The following is a 13618-nucleotide window of genomic DNA, read 5'->3' on the forward strand; positions in this document are numbered from 1 at the left end:
ATAATCGGGATAGACGAGAGTTGTCAGATCAGGGCGCGGATGATCCGATGGCCATCGCACGAGGAAGATGCGTGATGGATAATGCGCGGGAGAATGGCGGTATAGCGGGCAGGCGATTTTCCAACACCGCTTATCGGGCAATGGTGGTATCCGTATAACAATGTGCGATGCAGTTAAAACATGACGCGTGGCAGTGGGAAACCACCCCCCCCCCCCCACCCGCGGGTTAACGAGTGCACTAATCACACGATCGGAGGGAGCGTCAACCGTCCGATCGTGTGATGGACGCGATTGACGGTGGAGAGGAGCATGATATTTAACACACGGGAAAAGGCCGAAAAGGGTTATGGAGGGGTGGGTCACGTGGGCGCGAGCTAATAAGTTTAGCACCCAAGGCTTAAATAAAAGGGTTATGCAAAGTTTAAACAGGGTTTTATAGGCAGAAAGGAGGTGAAATAGAGTGTTTAAACCGAGAATAGAAAGGCTTCAGGAAACAATAAAAATGGCGGGGCTAGGAGAATATGAGGAGAATGAAGGAGGAGCAGGTAGAAAAGCCTACTGCAAGCTTTCATTTCAGCCAAAAACCCACCATTAGACCCGAATTGACCTTTAAATGCTGAAAATTGATAGCAAAGCTAACACTGGCTCCTTCTGGGGATGAGATCCTCCTTGTGAGGTCCCAAGAACTACAAACCAATGCCTTCATACAAAACTCAGTCTTTAAAAACATTTTCCTAGTATCCATTGGGCATGGAGTCAACTAAGTCTATACTAAAAACTGAACAAGAAACTGTTTACAATCATTAAAGCCTGAAAACTCAAAACTTCAAAAACTGCCCATTTGCTGGGCCACTAAAATTGTTGCTTGTCATTCGGTTCATCATAGATCAGCAAGACAAGATTTATTTGATCATCTACCTCAAACAATTTAGGACATTTGAGCTTAAGAGGTAGATATTCATCAAATTTCATTTCCCCTCTGTGTATTTTCCTCCTTGGATGTTCTTCATGGGAGCTTGTGTACACCTGTTGAATAATCATTGCTGCTGTGTACTTATCTGTGTCTTCTTTGGCCTACACAATAAATATAAATGGTGCACCAGTATGTTCATGTGTAGGAGACACAGAAACATTATCTGCTCGTAAAATTTTCTTTGAACAATCCTCATCCAAGGAGGAGTCCCATAACTGTACATTTTCTTCCCCTGTCATCTGATAAGCTTCCTTTTCAGTCTGTGTCGAGGCCATCTGAGCAGTCATCAGAAAATCAAAACTGAGGTGATCAGTCTCAGCCTTGGGCATTGAATTATGTTTTGCCTCAGTGTTTAAGTGGCAATTGTGAGGGATTGTTACTTGAGCAGACAGAGAAGCAAAAGATGATGGGGAGCTTCCTCTCCCTTTTTAATCACTGGACAGGGGACAAAAGTAGGTTGACTAATTTGCAGATCTGCATAGTCATGTGAAGATGAGCTGGCTTCAGGCACAAATTCTAGGAGGAAGGGATCTGCTGCTGGCTGCCACTGCTTGTCAACTTGTTGTTCTGCAACTACAACAAATTGTTGAGCAATGCCTTTGGATAATTCTTCTTCATAGGCAGCTCTGGTTAGGAAAAGAGCACCTTCCAAACCATGGACCTCCTCCTCATGCTACACTTCTTCCATGACTATATTCTGACAAAGGGTCTTCACCCTTTTCTCTTCATTTGTAATTTTATTTCTTTGCAGAATCTGCAAATGCTCATTTGCTTCTTTATATGGATATGGAGTTGGAAAAGAAAAAAAACAATGAGCTCCAACCTCTTCAGAGTACTGCTCAGCTTTTAATTTGGAAACTTCAGAGGTTAAAAGCTCAATCATCCTAGCTAATTCATCTATTTCAGAATCATAGGATGATGAGGATTCACCTCCCTGGCATCTCCTCTCGGCATCACCTTCAAGTCTCTCTACAGCAATGATATTTGCTTCTACTTCAAAGGCTGCAGCTTCCATATCAGCCAAAGAAGCAAATCTTCTTTCTCTTAACAGCAGACAGAACTAAGAATCAAAGGCATTAGAATAAGTAATCATAGCAGAAGTAGGGGTAGGTCTTACTTCAGCTAGCATTCTGTTGTACATATGATTGAATCTAATGTTAAATTCAGACAACAGCTCACCATCTTCTCTCTGCAAGTTCCCAAATTCATCATGATATAAGAGCAGATATTTATTATTTCCCCAGTGCTTTGAAAACACATCATCTAGGGCCTCAATGCCTACAACAGACCTAGGGGGTAATTCTCTAAACCATTTTCTAGCTTATCTCTCTAGGCTTTGGACAAAAACCCTCATCCAGACATCCTCTTCATTGATATCCAGATTATCAGCATAGCTGTAAAAGGACTCTAAATGCTCTTCAGCTATTACTCCTTCTGCACCAGTAAACTTTGGCATAAATTCTTAATAATCTCCTGAAGGCATGGCATGTAATGGGACAAGCAAGACCAGGGGTCCATACCTAGCAGCAAGTATTTTTTCTATCTTTGTAAGAGCTTGCTGGTTTGCCATGACTGAGGTAGGGTAAAAGGATACTGGTGGACTGAGTGATATGAATCAATGAAAAGAATGACAAAAACAGAGGAATGTGATGGACAGCACGGAAAACTTCTTTCTTTGAGCTGGAATCCGAGAGGGAAATGAATGACTAAGGAGCTGTATGAATCTCTGAAGGTATTTCTTCACTAGCAGAGATACATAAAAATTCTTAAAGGCTTACCTAACCCTGATTCTCCTTACTGCGATATTTTCTTCTACTTAATGGTCTTCTCAGGATCAGGCACTGGTTCAGCTGGTGATTTTAAGGATTTCAATGAACATGCCTCATCAATTGCATTAGAACTGCAATGTGGAGTCGCCAAAAGTTGGTCTTCCACCAGTGGAGTCACCAGATAGATGATTACAACCATAAATTATGTTCAAACCTTATCTATCATCAAAGCTTGAAGCTGTGTCGTTCTCCTAGGGAAGATGAGCTTCAATTCTCCTCTCCCCGGCAATGGCACCAATTAATGTTATCACCCCAACAAACTCTCCTAGGTTGTATATCAGAGATGCTCAGGAACATTAAAAACTCAACAAAAAGTTGGATAAATGGTGGATGAATGAGAAAAATGCCACATATTCAAGCCAGATAACCACTTCTACTATGCTTAACCCCAGACATGGGTGAACACCCCCAGACTACAAGGCTTTAGACCACCAATTACTCACAGTTTTGAAAAAAAATTGATGATGGAAAAGACTGACCACACCAGCAGATGCACAGGACCTTGTGATGGCCGACTGCAACCAGTTAAAAGGTTTGTAAATTTTTTCCCTAATACACAGACAGGATGACAACTCTCTGGCATTAAACAAATAGAAACCTGCATACAAATTCAATGATACAGCTAAATTCTAACATAGAGGTGGGATGAAAGCCCCTCTGATGCTAAATATTCACAGCATATGAATAAATGCAAAACAGGCACAGCCTGGAACAACAAGAAGAAGTGGATAGTGAGTAATTAACAGCAAAAGAAGCTTGCATTAGCTGAAAATGAAGACTAGATACTGCAAAATAACACTCATCAACCTCTTACATTCTGTTTCTGAGTATATATAGAGGTTATTTACAAAATTGCTCTGCTAGGCAATGCGTGGAGGGGTCATAACTAACCACCAATCACATTTACAATTTAGATATGGGGCTCTGCTATGGTCTAACTGCTTTAATGGATGAATTTGATCTTTCAGGTGCTCTATAGTCCTTCCTGAACAGGTAGAGTGAATAATGGATGAAATTCCATGCCTGATAAATGCTCTTCACTGTTCTAGGTCGTCCTTTTTCTTCTTGGGCCATTCTGTCATTTAAATGCGGTAGTTGTAGAATAATTTGCACAGGTATAGGTAGCTTTCCTCCTTCCTCCCTTTGGTGAATAACACAGGTCAGAGGCACAAGAATAACATGGATGTTGCATGGGCGGGACAGGGAGGCAATATTGGCCGTTGGATCATATATACGAATGGCTGAGATCGGTTTGGATTGGCTTATAGGAAGCAAACGGGAGCAGAGCATCGTAGACCGTTGGATCATATAGATCAACGGTGGAGATCACATGATGAGGGATATCGGGAGGTTTAATAATCAGGATAGACGAGAGTCGTTAGATCAGGGCACGGATGATCCGATGGCCATCGCATGAGGAAGATGCATGACGGATAACGCGTGGGAGAATGGTGGTATAGCAGGTGGGCGGTTTCCCCGCACCACTTATCGGGAAACGGTGGTATCCGTATAACAATTTGCGATGTAATTAAAACATGACGCGTGGCAGCGGGAAACCACCACCCCCGCGGGTTAACGAATGCGCTAATCGCACAATTGGGGGGAGCGTCAACTGTCCGATCGTGCGACGGACGCAATCGACGGTGGAGGGGAGCACGATATTTAACACACGGGAAAAGGTCGAAAAGGGTTATGGAGGGGTGCGTCACGTGGGCGCAAGACGATAAGTTTAGCACCTGGGGCTTAAATAAAAGGGTTATGCAGAGTTTAAACAGGGTTTTATAGGCGGAAAGGAGGTGAAATAAAGTGTTTAAACCAAGAATAGAAAGGCTTCAAGAAACAATAAAAATGGCGGGGCTAGGAGAATATGAGGAGAATGAAGGAGGAGCAGGTAGAAAATCCTACTGCAAGCTTTCATTTCGGCCAAAAACCCACCATTAGACCCAAATTGACCTTTAAATGCTGAAAATTGATAGCAGAACTAACAAGGTCTTCACAAGGAGTTCATCTTGAACTTTTGCAGTCACTTGAAGCTCAAGGCTTTGAACTTGGAATTGTCCCAAGTATCCAACCCCTTTCTTCTCGTCCTACACCTTGAGACTCATCACTGTCTTAGGAGTCTAGTGCATAAATCCCTGAGAGTCCATAGAGGTTTGTTTTATACCCTCTAAATCCATTTTTGATATCTCCTTAACATCCATATAGTCCATACGACAACCCTAATGTTCCTTTGGAGTTATCTCCTCGTCCATCCAGGATTCCTCCTCGCCAATTGTTTCCACCTATGGCTTCAAAAGGTGAGATTCCAACCTCCCCTTGAGATCCTCTGGAAGTCTCCTCTACTCACACTCCTAATGTTGATAATGAATTCAAATATGACTTTCCTTCGGAAGGCTTTCCTTATGTAGGAAGAGTTCCATCTCAACCGCTTCCTAAAAATAGTGGGCATATGCTTCCACATGGTTATAAAACCTGTTATCACAAAACCTAACCCTGACAAGTTGTTGATCAAGTCGATCTTGAGTAACTATTTCAAACCAACTTTTGGCTGAGGCCTAGCCTCCTCAACCTGAGAGGGCTCTCTCACTAGGTTAAAGATTTTGATAATGGATTAGATGGCTAACTCTATGAAACAAATGAAGAAGTGTAAATGGTTGAAACACAATCAATAAACATCCATTGGGCTTATGGAGTCAGAAAATGCTTAGTATGACAACAATATTAGCTAAACATGGAAGTCAAGGCATCAAAAGTTCAATATATCAGTTAACACATAGAAACATGTAGGAAACATAGTCTACAAATGCATGAAGGAAGTTAGAGCATTTCCAATGAGTTCTAAGTATCATACATTCATACTACTGCAAAATAAGGAAATGACGACAAGCATAAAGCAAACCACCATTGAACCCTTTCTGAATCCTGAGAAGTAAAGCCAAAGTCTGTATTCATAAAAAACATAATCTTGTACAATGACACAATATGAGTGTTTTCTCTGAAAATTTCCAACCCTTGGTGCATTACATCTCTTTTCATATATAGAGTTTCCTTACAAGCTTGAATTCCTTCCTCCAGCAAGAGGAGAATTCGAATTTCTCTAGATCAGACACCTATTGAACTTTAAGCAAACTATTAATTACAATTGACTGTAAACTAACAGTCTTAGAGACCTAATTTGACTAGGAGTGTAACTCCTTATCTATGTTGGAAATAACCTTAGCTATGAAAACAAACTCATTCTTTGACATATGTCCCTCTTCATATTTGGCTTGAGTGATGACTTTAAACTTCATGTTGGCCTTTGATTTCTTGTCCTTTAACTGTCCCTCGATACTAGGAAAACTGCCCCTGTTTTTCCTGCTTTGGTCTGCAAAGTGGTTCCTCGAATTCTGCTAACCATTTTATCCCTTTTAAAGACATGTGATGCCTTGAATTAGACCAAAGATCCTGCTCATATACTCCTGCTAATACAAAACCCCTTAGATGCTATTTTAAGCATGACAACTACCTGAGCTACGAAATGGCTGATGTTTTCTTAGCGCAGAGTTTGGAGCTATTAAATGCCTCTCATTCTTTGAATTTTCCTTTGCCTATTATTCAAAACATTTGAGGTGGCCCTTTTGTATCTTCTACAACAACATTCTTTCATAATGGTTCCCCCTTTTCATTTCAAAATTTATTCAAAAAAAAAACTGGCAGCTTCAACAGTTTCATAGTGTGCTACGAAACTGTTGTGCATTATATGTCATTTTTAGCAGTTTTGTAGCGCGCTACGAAACTGCTGTGTGATTCAAGAACACAGTTTTTTGTCATTTTTTGGGATTTTTTGATGGCTTATCCACATGTTATGAGCCAAATAATCTGACATTATCTATCCAAAATAACCTTCAATCTTCAAAAAGTAAACTTCACATCAAAATTGTCTCAAAATTGCTTCACTTACTGTCTGCTTCATTTATGTTGAGGTTGTTCTTCTGGTTCATTCAGTTGAATCTTCAAATCTTCGATCTGTCTTTTCATCATTCAGATTCTAGTTCTTAATTTTTCATTGACCCTTCTGATATATCTTGCCTCTTTTATTGCAGGGACGGTCCAAGTGAAATATTGGTGATAACTGCACACTGCTTCATATCTTGGAACTTTTCCATCTTCCCAACTGGCTATCACTCTTTTGAAATGTGCTTTTTCAACTACATGTTTCCTTGCCCTTTCTTTGAGTTGGGAAATCTCAAGATTGGTTGACACCAATTTCTTTTTGATCTCCTCAAAGCTACATTCTTCCTCATGAGTGATAACTGTCTTGCCTCTGTCATCTTTGTGCACTAGTGATGATTGTACTGATGGAACCACCGGCTCTTCAAAGAATTCTGCAACCTCCCCTATCTCACTTGCTTCTTGCTCTGCCTCTTGTATTCTTCTTAAATGTCTAGTCACAGGTCTTCTTGGCTTGAACACAAACTCTGATACCTTGTCATCAAATTGAATCTTTTTAGAAGATTTAACTCTTTTTGTTTTATTCTTATCTGCTTCAAGTAAATCTGCTTGGACCAGAGGAGTCTCTTCTATGTCGATAGCCTGGAGGAGATCATTCAAACTTCCCTTTGAAGCTGGGCTTTCATCAGCAATCACAGTCTTCCCCTTTTCCTTGGCTAATTGACTTCTTGTTACTCTTCTTTGGACAGTTTTATCAACAGACTGCTCTTGTACCACCTCATTGATCTGAACCTTCTTCCTCTATGACTGTTGGGGTGTGTCTTGAACTACTAGTGGTGTCATAGGCTCCTTCACCTGCTTTCTGGCTTTCAATTTCACAAATATTCTTGATCTTGTTTCCTCCTGATGACTTACTGCTGGTGAAGAAATCTCCTTAGCCTTAGGGCTAAGTCCTGTTTTAGTTTTAAAGCCTGTCATAAACAAGAAAGCAGACCATTCTCTTCCAATCTTCTGAAGCTCATGTAAAACAATCAACTTGATCAACCCATGATGGAACAAGGAGGTCTCACAAGCTTCTTTCTTCAATTGAACCTTATCAGACATTTTGCCTAAGCTACGAAACAAATAAAAAGGTAAATCAAGAGATGTTTTTCCAGTGAAATGTAAGAGGAGCTTAAAATGGTAAGAGTACACCTTATGGTATCTCCCCTCACAGGTAAAATATCTTTGGATGCATGTCAGCAAGTTGGCATATGAATCCTTTACATAGCTTCTGGGCACTGATTTGGTTAAGTCCAAGCCTATGAATTATGGCTTCAAAAATTCTTGGCAGGGTGCCATTTTGAATTTAAAGTTCTTGAACCATCTTTCCTAGCCTCTTGGTATCTCAGTGACTGCAGATATGACCTCGAGAGAAATTGGAATTTCTAGTACTCCAACTCTTGAATTCAAACCAATGAAATTGAAAGCAAAATCTTTGGTTACTTGAACGTGACCACCTTGAATTTTTTCGCAGAATCTCCAACAGCCCACCTGTTTGAATGCATGTTCAACCTCTCTGCTTCTCATGAGCACATCTAAACCTTCAGGCTCAGCTCTATGAGACTGGCGTGATCTGTGATTTTTCCTTTCTTTAGACATGTCTATGAAATCCTTGCAAGGAAACTTGAAGATAAACCTGCACTATATTGGTTTGAACACTGCCTCGCTTGAACTTGAAACTGAGAACTGCCTCGCTTGAGATTTCAAAAAGTTCTAATGAGTGCCATCCTTAAGCTTGCCAATTTTCTTCTTATGCATGAAAGGAACACAGGAAAAACCAAGACTAACTCACCTCACCTTACTTTTTTGAAATTTGAAAGAATGCGTACAAGACATCTAATGAATCTAATGATGAGAATGAATGGTTGCATGTGATAGGCATGGTTCAAGGACTGACACATGGTGATGAAATATTAACGGATTTTGATGGAAAAGACAGCTAGACAAGATCTGGCACGAATCCCCGATTTCGTAGCGCAGCCAGTGCAAATTCTATGTTTTGCGCTACAAAATATCCTAGTTACGAATCCCTGTTTTCGTAGCGCACATAGTGTATTTTTATGAGTTTGCGCTATGAAAACTCCTAGTTGATTTCGTAGCGCATGCCAACTTTAAAACAGTCTTAACACATGACACCTATGAACCAATGTGGGACTAATGATAGTTAAAACAAGATTGTTGACCTTATTTAACAATGGGAACAAGACTCTATCCTATGTTTTAGACTCCTTAAACAAAACAATAGAAATGACTTGACCAAGACTGACTTACAACTTTGAAACCATACAAGTTGTCCAATTTTTTTTTATAGTGATAACACAACCTTGGCTCAACTAGTTTCAAGAACTCCCAGTGCTTCTTCATTATACCAAAATCCAATTTGGTCATCAAATTCTATTCCTACTTCTAGTCCATTTATTCCTAACGTGACCTCTCACATCCCTGTGCAAACTGTCACTACTTCAATTCCGATTCAACCAACGATTCTATCACAACCATTACCTTCGTTTCAACCTTCCATTTTGGTGCAACAAATAGTTCCAGTTTGTACATCTGTAAGTTCCTTAGTCCCCCCATCAAGTGGACAGAATGTACCACCTCCTCATTCATAGCATGAGGGGGGGAATCCAAATATTCCTCTTGTTTCAGGTGGAACCCATGTGAGTGGATCACAACCTCACATGGTTGGAGTGAGTCAACCTAATCCTAGTGGTATTCCTAATCCCACTGATTCATATGAGGCAGTTAATATCCAGTATCAACAACCTTATACGGCCCAAATACCTCTCCCATAGTCTTATGTTCCACATGGTTCACAAGCACTCCAAAATCCACCTTACATTCCACATGTAGGTCCCCGTGTGCAAACTCATAAAAATCCTATTCTCGATGCATATGGTCAAATTCCAATTGGAACTTGTCAGTACCAAAAAGGAATCCCTCAAGGAACTGTTCAGAAACCTTTACTACAACAAGGGAAGCCTTTACGATAGCAAGGGAAACCTTTGTAGCAGCAGGGGAAACCTTTGCAGCAACTTCAACAACCTTTGCAACAATAAACACAGTTTGTCCAACAACCAAACCAACCCTTGTATCGGCAAGGTCAACCATTGCAGCAGCAAGGTCAACCCTTGTAGTAGAAATCTCAACCTTTATATCGACAAGGTCAAACCTTGTAGACACAAGGCCAACCCCTACAGCAGCAGGGCTGTCAACTTTATTACTAGGGTCAGCAGTTGCAGCAACCTTACAATCCATATGTCGCACATAATGTTTATCCACATTATGGTTATCAATGGTGTATGGCAGGTCAATATCAACCCTACCCTAGGCATAATCTTCCTTATGGTCAAGGTATCCCTCAGTGGGGGTAAAATCAAGCCCCTTATGGTCAAAATCGCCACTTTGGGGGCATAACCCTTACCAACAAGGTTAGAACCCACAGACTGGGCCTTATCAAATGCCTTATATGCCTTTTAATCCACAATTTCCATTTTTAGCAACGTTGGAATTGCCTAATGTCTCAAGGCTTACTAATGATCTGATACTTTATTCACTTTATTGGCCTCCATTTCCCACTAAAATTCTGAGCGATTTCCCCAAATTCAAAGAGAAGCTAAAGAGGACCCTCAAGCCCATGTGATGACATATCACTTATGGTGTTCTTCCAATTCCTATGTTGACGATTATGTTTCTCTCCACCTCTTTCAGCAAACCTTGATAGGTGTTGCCGCAAAGTGGTACATCAAATTGCCTCGAGGTACCTATGCAAACTTTAACTCTTTGGCCATGGCCTTCCTCACCCACTTCTAGTTACCGGTTTGTTATGATACTGGTACCCACTTGCTCGCATCTCTGAAATAGGATACTGTGACCCATATCTCCAATCACATCCATGAATGGAGACGTCCACATTTCCTCATCAAGTTTGAAATACCTAAGGAGTTATTTATCGAATGGTTCACCAAGTCGTTCATAAGAAAAATTGTTGCACATATAGCAATGGGAGGTTGTGTTACCGAGGATCAAGCTATTGCCCATGCCCAACATTTGGATTTGGTTTATTCCTAATCTGGCACGCTATATGAAATGTTTCCTAATGATCCAAGGCCATCTTCGGATCCAGCATCTCCAGATGTACCACTTGTTGATTGTTATAATTGGATCAATATCTAAAACTTCCACTAAATATTTTTCGAAGCAGAAATCTATTTCGAATACTGGTTCTACTCCTCCTTCAAAAGACCTGTCGAATGTTGGTAAAACCTTCAAGGTTAATTTCATCTAGTCTACCACGGCAGACAAAGTCTCGAGAGGTAAGAAGAAGGGTAAATCTAAAGCAAAATCTGACACCCCAAAACAGGGTCCTCCTAAGCAATCTGTTGATGATGCTTCCAAACGAAAGCCAAAATATACTTGCCTCATTTGTGAGGTAGATCATTACACCAAGGATTTTCCCTGGCATGTAGAAGTTAGTCGTTTATTGAAAGGGACTTCGGGTGTGCTGAAAGATCCATTTACATTATAGCATACTCAGTTGGTAGACCAACCACAGTCCTCTGCCTCTTCTAGTTCTCAAGTTTACATGATGATGGGTTCACTGCATATCTCTGTTGCCACCCAATCGAAATATTATCAAACTCATCAAAAGCGAATAGTGGAAAAGGAAGCCACTAATACACCTTCTACTTCCACTCCATGCAGTTCTGGTCCTCTCCATATCGAGAGACCTAATAATGAATCTGTCATTCAACCGCCTCCCAAAGGTGTGCTTCAGAAGTCATCCTATAATCGTACACTAGAGCTGCTCAACTTTACAATATTGTTGAAGATTTAGCTTAAGCGCCTTTGGCAATGTCTGCTTTGGAAGTTCTCCAAACTTTTCCAATGCAGTGGAAATCATTATTGTCTATTATAGGAGGCATCAAACCTGCCGATTCGAACTTGATCACTTTCAATCTAGAAAACCATGTTCCTCATCTTCCTCATCAAATTTCATTTTTTATTCAAGTCATTATAAAAGGAAATATGATCCATTAGACTGTCATTGATGAAGGTGCTTCCACCTGCATCATGTTTGTTTCATGTTGGAAAGCCATTGGCTCTCCACCTCTCAAATAGTCCCTGAACACCTTAGAGGCCTTTGATTGCAGAGGCTCGCGTCCTTATTGTATTCTCACAAGTTTGCCCATTACCTTGGAAGGGAAGACTGTCGAGTTAGAAGTAGAAGTTGTAGATGCCACTATGAATTACAACCTTCTACTTGGGTGAAGTTTGACCCATGCCATGTTTTCTGTGGTTTCCTCTTTGTTCTGGATGCTCCGTTTTCCTCATGAAGGGAAAATTTTCACAGTTAATCAATTTTCCTTTTTCTCTTCCGATGCTTCAAATGGAAACATCGCGTATGTGGGAATTAGTGATATTCCATATGAGAGTGTGGGGGAAGGTCCTTTCAAAGATTCTTCTTTAATGGGAACTTTTCTCTCCCACCTCCGCATGTCACCTCAATCAACATGATCTCTATCTCCAATGATATGTGGATCATCCCTACTCCGAATCAGGTTGATTCTTTTGGTGACGTTATGCCACTAAGTCCTTTAGACAATCTTATCAAGAAATTGTCTTGGCTTCAGCAAATGCTTCAGAAAGTCATACCATTCTCAGTATGCACCTGGATACATATTCGCAATATCCTTGGCTTGGTTCTTATGATTCTTTGAATCCCTTGAACGAGATATTACCCACCGATGATAGTATTGTTGAGGTTATGTCTCTTAATGAAACTCCTTGGAATGATGCCCATTATCGTTCCTCATTTCTTCCAAGTCTTAGTGAGATTCCATCATATCTTGAAGCTTTTATTTCTCATAACCTGATGCATCCACTTCAAACACCTATTCTGGTGCACGAATTTTTATCTGAAGGTAATATGGGAAATATTACTACAATTGTGCCCATTGACATTTCAGTCCAACTTGAAATTGTAAAGATCTTTCAACTAGAGACATGTTTTTCTTGCCATGATTTTTCAATTTTCTCGCTTCACCAGCTTTTACCATTTTCCCATTATTTCAATGGGGTATTCATCCTATGACTCGTAACCCTCACTCGCTTGGGGGGCATGGGGGCATAGCCATTTATGTGTGTTATTCCATTATTTGGCCGAGTTGATGCTTACACGTCATGCCAACAGTGAAACTTTGGTTTCATTCTTTGTTGATCGATTACCTGAGTCCGAAAATGGGCTCCATCTGAACTTTTTACACAAGAAGCATCTGTGTAAATACACTTTTGTACATGAGTGTGTGAATTAATTGGTGTTAATTTTGGATTTTTTGGTGTGATTGTTGATTTGCAGACATATTTCCTCTGCTTACCTTGTGTTCCACTCGGTTTTAGATTTCGTCAAACCATTATGTTGGTTTTGTTGATGATGCTTATCATAGCACATGGAACTTATCCTCTGCAGCTTGGGCACTCTTTGCCCCTGATGGCAAGTTGATCGCTTTACAAGGTATTTTCCTGGGATGAACAACTAATAATATTTTGGATTTAAGAGATCTGTGGTTTGTATCTTTTGAATTAGAGACCGGAGAATCCACAGTATGAACATTTTTACACCAACGTTTCAAATCCCAAGTGGGATCCATCATCAGGGTACAGTGCCGTTATTGAACTTTTATCATAAGAAATTGCTCTCAGCATTAGAAATTTAGTTGTTAAGTTAGATTCACAACTCATTATGTTACAATTAAATAGTCATTACTCAGTACAAAATCTACAAATTTTGCGTATGTATTTACATGTTCAATTACTGGAAAGAAATTTTGATTACATCACA

Source organism: Pinus tabuliformis, chromosome 3_2, assembly GCF_031772625.1.
Source record: "Pinus tabuliformis cultivar Carrire ecotype Pingquan chromosome 3_2, CPIR1, whole genome shotgun sequence".
Lineage (NCBI taxonomy): Eukaryota > Viridiplantae > Streptophyta > Pinopsida > Pinales > Pinaceae > Pinus > Pinus tabuliformis.